This window comes from Cupressus sempervirens, chromosome 3 (assembly GCF_028749045.1).
Source record: "Cupressus sempervirens isolate cs-2001-9-10 chromosome 3, ASM2874904v1, whole genome shotgun sequence".
In the NCBI taxonomy this organism is placed as follows: domain Eukaryota; kingdom Viridiplantae; phylum Streptophyta; class Pinopsida; order Cupressales; family Cupressaceae; genus Cupressus; species Cupressus sempervirens.
Window position 1 is genome coordinate 310,726,484 of NC_143120.1, and position 12,742 is coordinate 310,739,225.

Genomic DNA, 12,742 nt, shown 5'->3' on the forward strand with positions numbered 1-12,742 from the left:
GTAAGGTTTAAGTATTTGTTTCAATGTATGTTTCAAGTAGAAGAGATTCGCAGTTTACCCTTACAATTAACCCATTTCTTATATTTGAATATATCGCATAATTACCCTTAACTTATGAGATAATTAATAATTTATTTCAAATTATTATTTTAATAAATAATGATTATTTTAATAACCAAAGATCATTAAAAAATAACATAATGAATAAATTTAAACTTAATCCTATAACATTTAATTAAACTTTGTTTAATTAAATTTAACTAATCATTATAAAAGAAATTATATTAATATATTATTAATTATAATTAATAAAAATTAATTAACAAAAATATAAATAAAATTATTAATAACTTATTATAATAACTATATTAAATATTCATTAAAAAATTAACTTAATAATTAATAAAAACTTAATAATAAAACTATTAATAAAATAATAATAATTTTTTAAATAAAATTAAAAAAACACCCTACGATATTATTTTAAGCTCGTAGGCTTTGCTACCGCGACAACCCTACTGTCGTGACAACAGGTGTACTTGCTGTTTATGGTAGCAAGCCTGTCGTACGACCTTTAATGGCCGTTGATAGCCTTCCCTGCCATCGCAGGAGGAGTTGATGAGAGGTGGGGGTTTGATGGCCCCGTCTCCCCAACAATAATATTATATATATGTTTTTTATTTTTAAAAATAAATATTAAAAACAACCCTCCCCAATTAAATTTCATTTTAGTGTATATATATATATATATATATATATATATATATAAGTTTAACATAATTTCTATCAATACTCTGATAGGAGAAATATAACAAACCAACCAAATTTTCAATTAAAAATTTCCATTTCATTTCAAACCCTTCTTGATTAAAATACTAATGTCTTTCATCTATAGAATGAGGGTTTTGTAATTTCTTTTTCAATCCTAATATATAGATGGAATTTGAGATGAATATCAATAGATTTAGAATGAAAGATTGAAAGATTCATACAAATGAAATTGGAAAACTGATTTCCACAATCACGAAGAAGACAAAAATATTAAATTTCATAATTAACTGGGTGAGCAAAACACAAGGATCTATCTAGTTCTGATGCTAATTCGCAAACACGCAAAGATTGTGAGAGAAATCTACTCTCTCAAAACTTTCTCTCTGAAAATTCCCTTCTCCAAAATTTTTGGTCCTTGAAAAATGGACCCTCAATTGCTGATAAGGAGTTATCTCTTAAATTCGAGGCACTGATTGTGCAATCACCCTAGAGAACTCCTTGGTCACAACTTTTTAACTCTTTATTACCTTTTTCGAGATTTCATGCATACTTTATGCAATTTTAAATATCTTTAATAAATTGATTTTTTTCACTCGTTAATTTATTTTCGAAGCATTAATTAATAAAATATTTATTAACTTAAGTAATAATAATATTTAGCATTTATTTAAAAATGATCTCCTAAATATATTATTATTAAGTAAATAATTACCCTTAACTTATGAGATAATTAATAATTTATTATTTTAATAATTTAATAAATAATTTATTTTAAATTATTATTTTAATAAATAATGATTATTTTAATAATCAAAGATCCTTAAAAAATAGCATAATGAATAAATTTAAACTTAATCCTATAACATTTAATTAACCTTCATTTAATTAAATTTAACTAATCATTATAAAAGAAATTATATTAATATATTATTAATTATTAATTAAAAATAATTTAAAAACTATAAATAAAATTATTAATAACTTATTATAATAACTATATTAAATATGCATTAATTAATTAACTTAATAATTAATAAAAACTTAATAATAAAACTATTAATAAAATAATAATAATTTTTTAAATAAAATTAAAAAAAACACACCCTACGATATTCTTTTAAGCTCATAGGCTTTGCTGCCACGACAATCTTACTGTCGTGACAATAGGTGTACCTGCTATTCATGGCAGTAGGCTTGCCGTGTGGCCTTTAATGGCCGTCGACAGTCTTCCTTGCCGTCGCGGGAGGAGTTGGTGGGAGGTGGGGGTTTGATGGCCCCGCCTCCCCACCAATAATATTATATATATATGTTTTTTATTTTTAAAAATAAATATTAAAACAACCCTCCCCAATTAAATTTCTTTTTAGTATATATATATATATATATATATATATATATATATATATATATATATATATATATATATATGTACATATACATATATATGTACATATACATATATATGTATATATAAATATATATGTATACATATACATATATATGTATATATGTATACATATACATATATATGTATATATGTATACATATATGTATGTATATATACATATACATATGTATATGTATATATACATATATATATACATATATACATACATATATGTATACATATATACATATATATGTATATGTATACATATATATATGTATATATATGTATATATGTATATATATATGTATATACATATATACATATATATGTATATACATATGTATACATGTATATATACATATATATACATGTATATATGTATATGTATACATATATATATGTATATAGATGTATCTATATACATCTATATACATCTATATATATACATCTATATACATATATATAGATGTATATAGATACATCTATATACATATATATATGTATACATATACATATATACATGTATATATATGTATATATACATGTATACATATGTATATACATATATATGTATGTATATATACACATACATATATATATATATACATACATATACATACATATATATGTATATACATATGTATATATGTATACATGTATATGTACACATATATATACATATATATGTACACATGTATATGTATATATATACATGTATATGTATATACATGTATATATATATACATGTATATGTATATATATGTAGATATACATATATATATATGTGTACATATGTATATATACATATATACATATGTATATACATATATATGTATGTATATGTATGTATATATATATGTATGTGTATATATACATACATATATATGTATATACATATATATGTGTACATATGTATATATACATATATACATATGTATATACATATATATGTATGTATATGTATGTGTATATATATGTATGTGTATATATACATACATATATATGTATGTATATATATATATATATATATATATATATATATATATATCTATATATATATCTATATATATATATATATATATATATATATATATATATATATATATATATATATATATATATATATATAAGTTTAACAGAATTTCTATCAATACTCTGATAGGAGAAATACAACAAATCAATCAAATTTTCAATTAAAATTTTTCATTTCATTTCAAACCCTTCTTGATTAAAATACTAATTTCTTTCATCTACAGAATGAGGGTTTTGTAATTGCCTTTTCAATCCTGATATACGGATGGAATTTGATATGAATATCAATAAATTTAGAATGAAAGATTGAAAGATTCATACAAATGAAATTTGGAAAACTGATTTCAACAATCACGAAGAAGACATGACTATTAAATTTCATAATTAACTGGGTGAACAAAACACAAGGATCTACCTGGTTTTGATGCTAATTCGCAAACACCCAAAGATTGTGAGAGAAATCTCTTCTCTCAAAACCTTCTCTCTGAAAATTCACTTCTCCAAAATTCTCAGTCCCTAAAAAATGGACCCTCAATTGCTGATAAGGAGTTCTCTCCTAAATTCGGGACATTGATTGTGGGATCACTTGAGGGAACTCCTTGGTCACAACTTTTTAACTCTTTATTACCTTTTTCCAGACTTCATGCATACTTTATGCAATTTTAAATATTTTTAATAAATTGATTTCTTTTTCACTCTTTAATTTATTCATAAGCATTAATTGATAAAATATTTATTAACTTAAACAATTATAATATTTAACATTTATTTTAAAATGATCTCCTAAATATATTATTATTAAATTAAATAAATATTATTGCACTCTCAAACTAGACTATAATTTTCTCTTTTAAATTTAATTATTTTTATTTAATTAATTTACCAATTAATTAACTAAAATTAAATATTGAAATTATCATAATAATTTCTCATTAAATTAAATCATTAATTAATATTTTAATTTGACTTAATTAAGAGAAAAAAACACAAAAGACTTACAAGACTAAATATGGAAACCCATCATAAAATACCACTTACAAGATCAAACTCTAGGGTTATAATCACGAATTTATGTCATATGACACATTTAGAAGGGTAATCATTTCAGATACTTGGCCTAATTTTTTAGGACAAATAGGTCTAAAGGTTAAGATTTGGACACAAGAATTTATCTCCCCTCTCTTACCATTGAGATATTGCGATAGGGTACGCTCATCTTGGCAATTCAGGGAAGTCGATACCCGGTACCTATAATCTGCATAAAATCCATGCATGTGCAAATACATATATTCTAAGCTAAACAAGCAATATAAAGAAGTGGTGCATCGTGTAGATCTCGACTAGGAGGTGACTACGAATCCCTTCCTTAACCACATTAGAAACACCATACATAAAGAAAACATACATGCACACCATACACATGCAATAGGGGGTAAGTATCTATAAGAAAACATGTATAATAATCCATCTAACTAACATCATCAAATAACTAAAATCACTGTAATAATCATCATCAAGGTATAATCATGCATACACGAAGTCATTAGTACCAAGTAGTGTCATCATAAAATCAACTGAATATGAAAACAATATCTAATAATCTGAAAGATAATGCTACTAATCATTAAGCAAAAATTAGCCTTAAAGAGTTCAACAATAATAACAAAATGTAAACTAGGAGCAGGCACTACAAAACACACACACACACACACACACACACACACACACACACACACACACACACACACACACACACACACACGCATGTATATCTATATATACATATGTACATACATATATGTATGTATATATATCTACATACATATAATTACATACATATATGTATGTAGATATATATACATACATACATACATACATATATATACATACATATATTGTTGGAATTATGATATATTTGTCATTAGTGCAAACACTTATTCAATTCTGAATGTTTATTTAGCTGATCACTTAGTCTTAAGTATATACTGAGCATTCAGTGGTTACTTTATAAGTTCAGCAGGTAAGCAGTTCTCACCAAGCATTTTAGAAGATACTAAGTGAATGAGAAGTTCAGCAATATTTACTGAGTGAAAAAGGTAAACAAATTTCAACAATTTTTATCGAGTGAAAAAGGTAAACAAAGGACTCAGTGTTTATCGAGTAAAGCAAGGTAAACGAAGAAGTTAGTTTCTACCAAGTGACACTATATCTACCGAGTCAGCAATGGTTACCAAGTTCCAAGCAATGTTGTGTGGCTAGTATGAACCAAGCCTCTACTCCTACCAAGTGCATGACGATGCCGAGTAATGTAGTGGATGCCGAGTATCAGAAGGTCACCGAGTCAGTTCAGTGAACTCGAGTTATTTACTATTGGGCCGACTTAGTAATGTTTTGTTCACTTGTGTTTTGGCCGACCTTGCAATTGTAAATATTGGAATGGTATATATGTAATGTATGATATCATTTGCAGTATGGTATGTATGAAAAATAAAAAGAGAGTGATGTTCACATGTGAAGAAGTTATTGCTATATTTTGAGAAAAGTGAAAGTGAATCAACAACAGAGTAAAAGGAATACAACAAGGTCAACATAAGAGCAGAAAAGTTATATCTATCACATCAGGTGATCAATGCAAAAAGGATCTTATTAGCAAACAGTTGTAAGTAGATCCACTGCTTCATCCTAACAGGTGAATCAGTTTATAAATCCTTTAACAGGGTAGACTTAATAGTCTTTTTGTAAATCTCCTAACATAGTGCATACTTCACTGTATGTTTGTAAATTCTCTAACAAGGTGGATCTAGCAGTCCTACTTGCTCCTAACAGGGTAGATCACCAGAAGTGATCATTGTAAGCCTTAACAGGCCAACTTCATACTGCAGTAATGAAGTTTTGTGGGCATCATCCCCACCCCAATTTTACTTTCTAATTGGAAGGTTTCTGGGTCACCAAATCATTGTGTTCATGTGTTATGAATGATTGATCTTTCATTTATGTAGTAGATTAGATGAATGAATGATGAATGGTTAAAATGTTGAATTGCTTAAAATTTTTATAAGTTACTGATTCACCCCTCCCCTCTCAGTAACATATCTTATCCTGAATATTTCCAACAATTGGTATTAGAACTTTGTGGTTCTCAGGATAAAGTTTGATAGCTTGAGCAAAGATCAAAGATAATGGAGATATTCAGACTTGACAAATCTATTTAAAATGAAAAGCTAGATCTGGAAATGGCCATGGGTCAACTCAAAGAAGCAAAGGAGCATCTTTCTCAATCTCTAAAAAGAAAGAAGGAACTTGCAAGACAAATGAATGATCATCAGTATGTTGAAGAAATGATTGAAGACCTTTTACCATCAAGCAGTTCAAATGAAGCTAATGAGGCAATCAAGGAACTCCTAGCAAAGAATGGTTTCCTGTAGGAGGAAGTAAGAAAATTTAAAAGAGAACAAGAATTCCAATCAATCAGGCTATGTGAAGACTTGGAGCAAAGAAACAAGGCAAATGAAGACTTAGAGGTAAGAAATAGTCAATCCCTTCAGCATCAAGATCTTATAAATCAACTATCCAATGCAAATGAAGCAGTTATGAATCTGAGATCTGAAAATGAAGACCTGAGGAATGATCTAATCACTGAAAGACAAATCAATGAAAGCTTAAAAAGTGACTTTAGATCTAAAAGACAAATCAATGAAAGTTTGGAAAATGGCCTAAACACTGAAAAGAAAATCAATGAGAGAATGATGAAATCACAAGCAGACATGACTCAATTAAATTAGCTAGGTGAGCAAAATCTTCATAGACAAAAAGGCAAAGCTGGACTTGGTTACAAGGAAGAAGGTGAAACTTCCAAACAAGGTGCACAAAGAAATCAAAGGTCTACTTGTAATCACTGTGGCAAGATAGGTCATACATCAAACAAATGTTGGAGTAATGAAAAGGTAAAATTCAATGGTAAATGCTTCAACTACAATTAGCATGGTCACAAAGCTAATGAATGCAAAGAAAAACCAAAACTTGAAGGAAAATGTCACAAATGCAAGAAACAAGGTCACAAAGCATTTGAATGCAAATAAAAAATATTCAATCTAGCATAACAAATTATCAAAGCAATATTTGGTTGGGACTACAATACTTGGTGCAGGTGTCACTATTGTGCAGAATATGGACACATTGGGATAAACTGTGCAAGACATCACCTAAGAAAGAAGGATACAACCATAAGATGTTACACATGTACTGAACTTGGTCATATAGCTAAGAATTGCATGAATATTGGAAGAATTGAGGATGAAAAGAAAGCTAAAGCTGATAACATTAGGAAGTAGATGAGACAACAGTGGATTCCTAAATCTACCAAGCAAGACAATTCAAACAATGGTCATGTCACTCAAGAAGTGGGTGACTCCACCATTTCCAATTAGATTTAAGAAGATTTAGGAACTGCATCTTCTAGCCATATCTCAAACAGTTCCAGAATGAAAGAGTGTAAATGATCAAATCAGTATTTTAGATACAAAGATCAAAGAAAAGTTATCGTTCACCATGTTGCATTTTACTGAGCAAGGTTGGCTAAAGACCTTACCGAGCTAGGTCGAGAGTATCAAAGATTTTGTTAGACCACTGAGTTGCAAGGTTTTACCGAGTAAATCAATGACAGACTGACACACACTATGCCATCTCAGCTACCTTCGTACTGAGCTTTAATGACAGTATTTCATCAAAAAGGCAAAATTCGATTTTATTTTTCACCACGACTTAAGAATACTTAGAGCCAAAAGATTTCCAGTTGCACGCCAAGCGATTTGAAGAAAATTTTCTGCGAAGAATTTATTTGAAGAATTTATCATCCACTGAGCAGCAATGGCATCCGCAAGCACCAACAACAGCAAGGCGAAGAGGGGTTCTGAAATGCTAGTGAAAGGAGTCGAATGGAAAGCCCCAAAATTTAAACTATTGCCTGCAATTGTTGAATCACTTGACCCACACAAAGATCAATCGCAAATTCCACCCAAGGTACTTCTTGTTAATGATATTCACACTCATTTCAAATGCACTGTTCAAGAAATTGGTACATTAGATATGGACAATGCCCTAGGACAATTATGCATTGATGGAGCCCTAAAACCTAAGCATAAGCACTTAGAAGAAAAAGGCTTGACCCACATTCCGCACCTACCAAGGAATTTCCAAATTAAATGGGTAAGATATGTTCTGAGCTGTGTGCACAATGGTCAGTTGTGGTTGGAGCAACCTGTATTGATAACCAAAAAGATGATTCATCAGATCACGGGTTTGCCTATGCTCAGTAAAGCCAAAACCACTAAAACCCTAAGTTGGGATCAATTGCAGAAGAAAACCCTAGCAGAATGAGACAGTAGAGGACTAAAACTTAACAATATATCTGACATGGAACTCAAATTTGGCATTTATGTAATTGCATATAAACTATACAGTTCCAACAGATTGAATAGTGTACCGTGTGAGGCTATGGATTTAGCATTTAAAATTGTAAAGAAAAATCTTGAATTTGATTTATCAGAATTATTGTTAAGACAGCTGAATAAAAATATGAAAAGTATAAGGACTTCAAAGAATAACCCTTGTAAATTTGGCTCTTTGTTAATTTGCTTGTTCTTTTATGTACAAAAGTTTTTTTCCATCCAAAGGATTTGTAGTATGGAGAAAAGACACACCAATTTCTATATCAAATTAATGAGTTTATAGCAGAAATGGGTGAAAATTTTGACAAAGTCATGGATAACTATTTTGAAGATTTCAAAGAAAGGATGAATAAAAAGTTCAGAATTCCTCCTAAGCTTGTTGATGATTATAAAGATGATATATGTTTAATGGTTGACTGTGATCAAGTGTACATACAAGCAGTCATACCTCGAGTGGCATGGATAAAACTATTGCCTTATGAATTAAATATTGATGAAGCAAGAGACATCATTGAGGCACTGGTGAATGAACCAACTATCCCTAACATCCCTGCCTTTGGAACTTATGATGAAGCAAAGGCCAGAATTGAGCTTGAAATCAAGCTACCACATGCCATAAGCAAAGGCAAGAGGAAGATAGCCAAATTGAAAACTGCAACCGGTCCTCTCATGCTAACAGAAGGAAAAGGCAAGGATGAAGAAGATGATGAAGAAGAAGAAGAAGAAAAAGAAGAACAAGAGTCTGAAGAAGAACCTCCAAATAAGAAAGGTAAGGCAATCATTACCAAACCTAAGAAGAAGCCTACTGCAGTATTCACAAGAAGAACCAGAAAAGGAAAGCAGGAACCTATATTGGTCAGGCCTCCACCCACATTTGAGGAAAGGTTCAAACAATTGGAAGAAGGAGCAGGAATCACAAATTTCAAGGCATTGAAATTTGAAACAAGAACAGATGTTGAGAAAATGCACATTGAGCAACTAGTACTCTCCAAGATGGATAAATGGAAATACTCCCCAAACTAGCTTGCCTCTCAAATCTCCAAAGAACTATTGGAGAGATTGTAACCAAGATGGGAGTCAGCCACCCAAATGGTAAAAGACATCTATGAGCAATCTCTGAAGAATCTTCAACCAAGTCTCATTGGAGCAGAAATAAAGACTACAATGAAAAATCATGAAGGTAAAATGATGATCAGATTTCACACCTGTTTGATTTTAATCAAAGACATTGAGCATGTTGTAAATGATGCAACAAACATGTGGAAAAACATCTATCATCTGCATAAGCCCAGTGAAGACCGAGTAGAAATCAAGGATGATGACAACAGTGACAGTGATGATATTAATGACACTCCATCCATCAAAGTCTCACCAGGAGAGCTGCATGCATTAATGGAAGAAGACAAGGAGGAAAAAGAAATGGAGGCAGAAGCTGAAGAGGAAAATAAGGAGGAAGATTATCTAGTAAAAATTGCAGCAACAGTTATTGCATCCCTTCCTCACTCTCCACCTAAAACTATCACATCATCAAGGTTGGAGTCAGCTTCAGTAGGTTTGATAACATCTACATCAGATTTATCATCTACACCTACCACATCACAACTCCAGCTATCATCAATGGAAGTGTCTACCACTTCATCTACCGAGCTGCAGTCCTCTTCTTCGGCCACCGAGCCAGCCTCCTTAGCTCCATCATCATCAGTCAGTATAACAGTAAGTTCCACAATTTTGTCAGTTCCAGCCTGTTCTACAATTTTGTCAGCATTATCTGCATCTACTTCAAATTCAATTAGTTCAGATACTACTATAACAAGTGTATCATCATTTTTGGGAAGTATTCCAATTTTTGATCTGATAAGTACCTCTATTGACATTCAATCCTCAAGTCCTATCCCAATTTTTACTGCTAGTCCTTCCATCTCCACTATTGTGTCTATTCCTAAGATCAAACTAGTCATCACATAAGTCAAACAAAGGCATCCATTAAGACTTTTGATCACTGGAAAGGAAATTTTAGAAGATACTGACTTAGACACAGAGATAGTAATTCCAAAGATTGACTATGAAAATGCTACCATTGAAGAGATGAGGTTAGCTATTCAACTAATAGAGATGAAAGCTACGCAGAAGTAGTTAAGGTCTGAAAGGAATAAGGAATACAAAATAATTGAGAACACCAAGAATATAATTACAGATGCTATAGGTGTTGAAGTAGACTCTACTCAACACATTTTGATTCAGTTAGAAGAGGCTGAAAATAAATTCAATGAGGACACCTCTGGTCAAGAAAAATTGATTGTAAAGGCTGAAAGGAAATTTGATAATAAGGTGCTTGAGCACATTGCTTAGCACATTGCAATAAAATAGATAGAATTGTCCACAATTTTGGCCAATCTTGAAAATTCCTTTAATAATGTAATTTCACTTTTTGCCAAACTTTGTGATGTTACCAATTACACCAAGGAGATCAAAGAAAAATTGAATAAAATTGATGAGGATATGAAGGTCAGTGCCCAAATGCCGCAACTTGACCCCAATTTGAGTTCATCCCATCATCTCAGAATTAGATTTTTGTTAGAAAAGCAGGCAGAATTGTTGAGAGAGGAAACAAGGATTAGGTCTACCTTAATTGACATTCAGAACATGATCCTTCCTATCATGGACACAATGTAGAAACACATTGTCTACTCCAAAGCATTGATCCATGACAACAATTTCTCAGTTGTAGATCATATGGTTGAACTTTCAGCTGAAGTTCAAATAACACTCTCCACCTGCAAAATTTTACAAGAAAATTGGGATAAGACTTTGGCTCTTATTCTCAAGGTACACTTTGAGTTTATCTCCCATTTTGGTGACTCTGTGTAAATACATATTGCTTAATTTGGCATTATTGTCAAAAAGGGGGAGATAAAGAAGAATAGAGAAGAGATAGAGATATTTGTAAATACTCTATGCATATTGTATGGAGGAGATATATGTAAATCAGTACGTCAAATTTTGCACATAAGTTTTGGCTCATAAGTGTTTTTGTCACTAATGCGAAAGGGGGAGATTGTTGGAATTATGATATATTTGACATTAGTGCAAACACTTATTCAATTCTAAATGCTTATCTAGCTCATCACTTAGTCTCAAGTATATATCGAGCATTCAGTGGTTACCTTATAAGTTCAACAAGTAAACAATTCTCACCGAGCATTCCAGAAGATACCGAGTGAATGAGAAGTTCAGCAATGTTTACCGAGTGAAAAAGGTAAACAAAGTTCAGCAGTGTTTACCGAGTGAAAACGGTAAACAAAGGACTCAGTGTTTACCGAGTAAAGCAAGGTAAACGAAGAAGTTAGTTTCTACCGAGTGACACTATATCTACCGAGTCACCAATGGTTACCAAGTTCCAAGCAATGTTGTGTGGCTAGTATGAACCGAGCCTCTACTCATATCGAGTGCATGATGATGCCGAGTAATGTAGTGGATGTCGAATATCAGAAGGTCACCGAGTCAGTTCAGTGAACCCGAGTTATTTACTATTGGGCTGACTCAGTAATGTTTTGTCCACTTGTGTTTTGGCCGACCTTGCAATTGTAAATATTGGAATGGTATATATGTAATGTATGATATCATTTCCAGTATGGTATGTATGAAAAATAAAAAGAGAGTGATGTTCGCATGTGAAGAAGGTATTGCTATATTTTGAGAAAAGTGAAAGCGAATCAGCAACAAAGTAAAAGGAATACAGCAAGGTCAACATAGGAGTAGAAAAATTATATCTATCACATTAGGTGATCAATGCAAAAGGGATCTTATCAGAAAATAGTTGTAAGTAGATCCACTGCTTCATCCTAACAGGTGAATCAATTTACAAATCCTTTAATAGGGTAGACTTAACCGTCTTTTTGTAAATCTCCTAACAGAGTGCATACTTTACTGTATGTTTGTAAATCCTCTAACAAGGTGGATCTAGCAGTCCTACTTGCTCCTAACAGGGCAGATCACCAGAAGTGATCATTGTAAGCCTTAACAGGCCAACTTCATACTGCAGTAATGAAGTTTTATGGGCATCATCCCCACTCTAGTTTTACTTTCTAATTGGAAGGTTTCT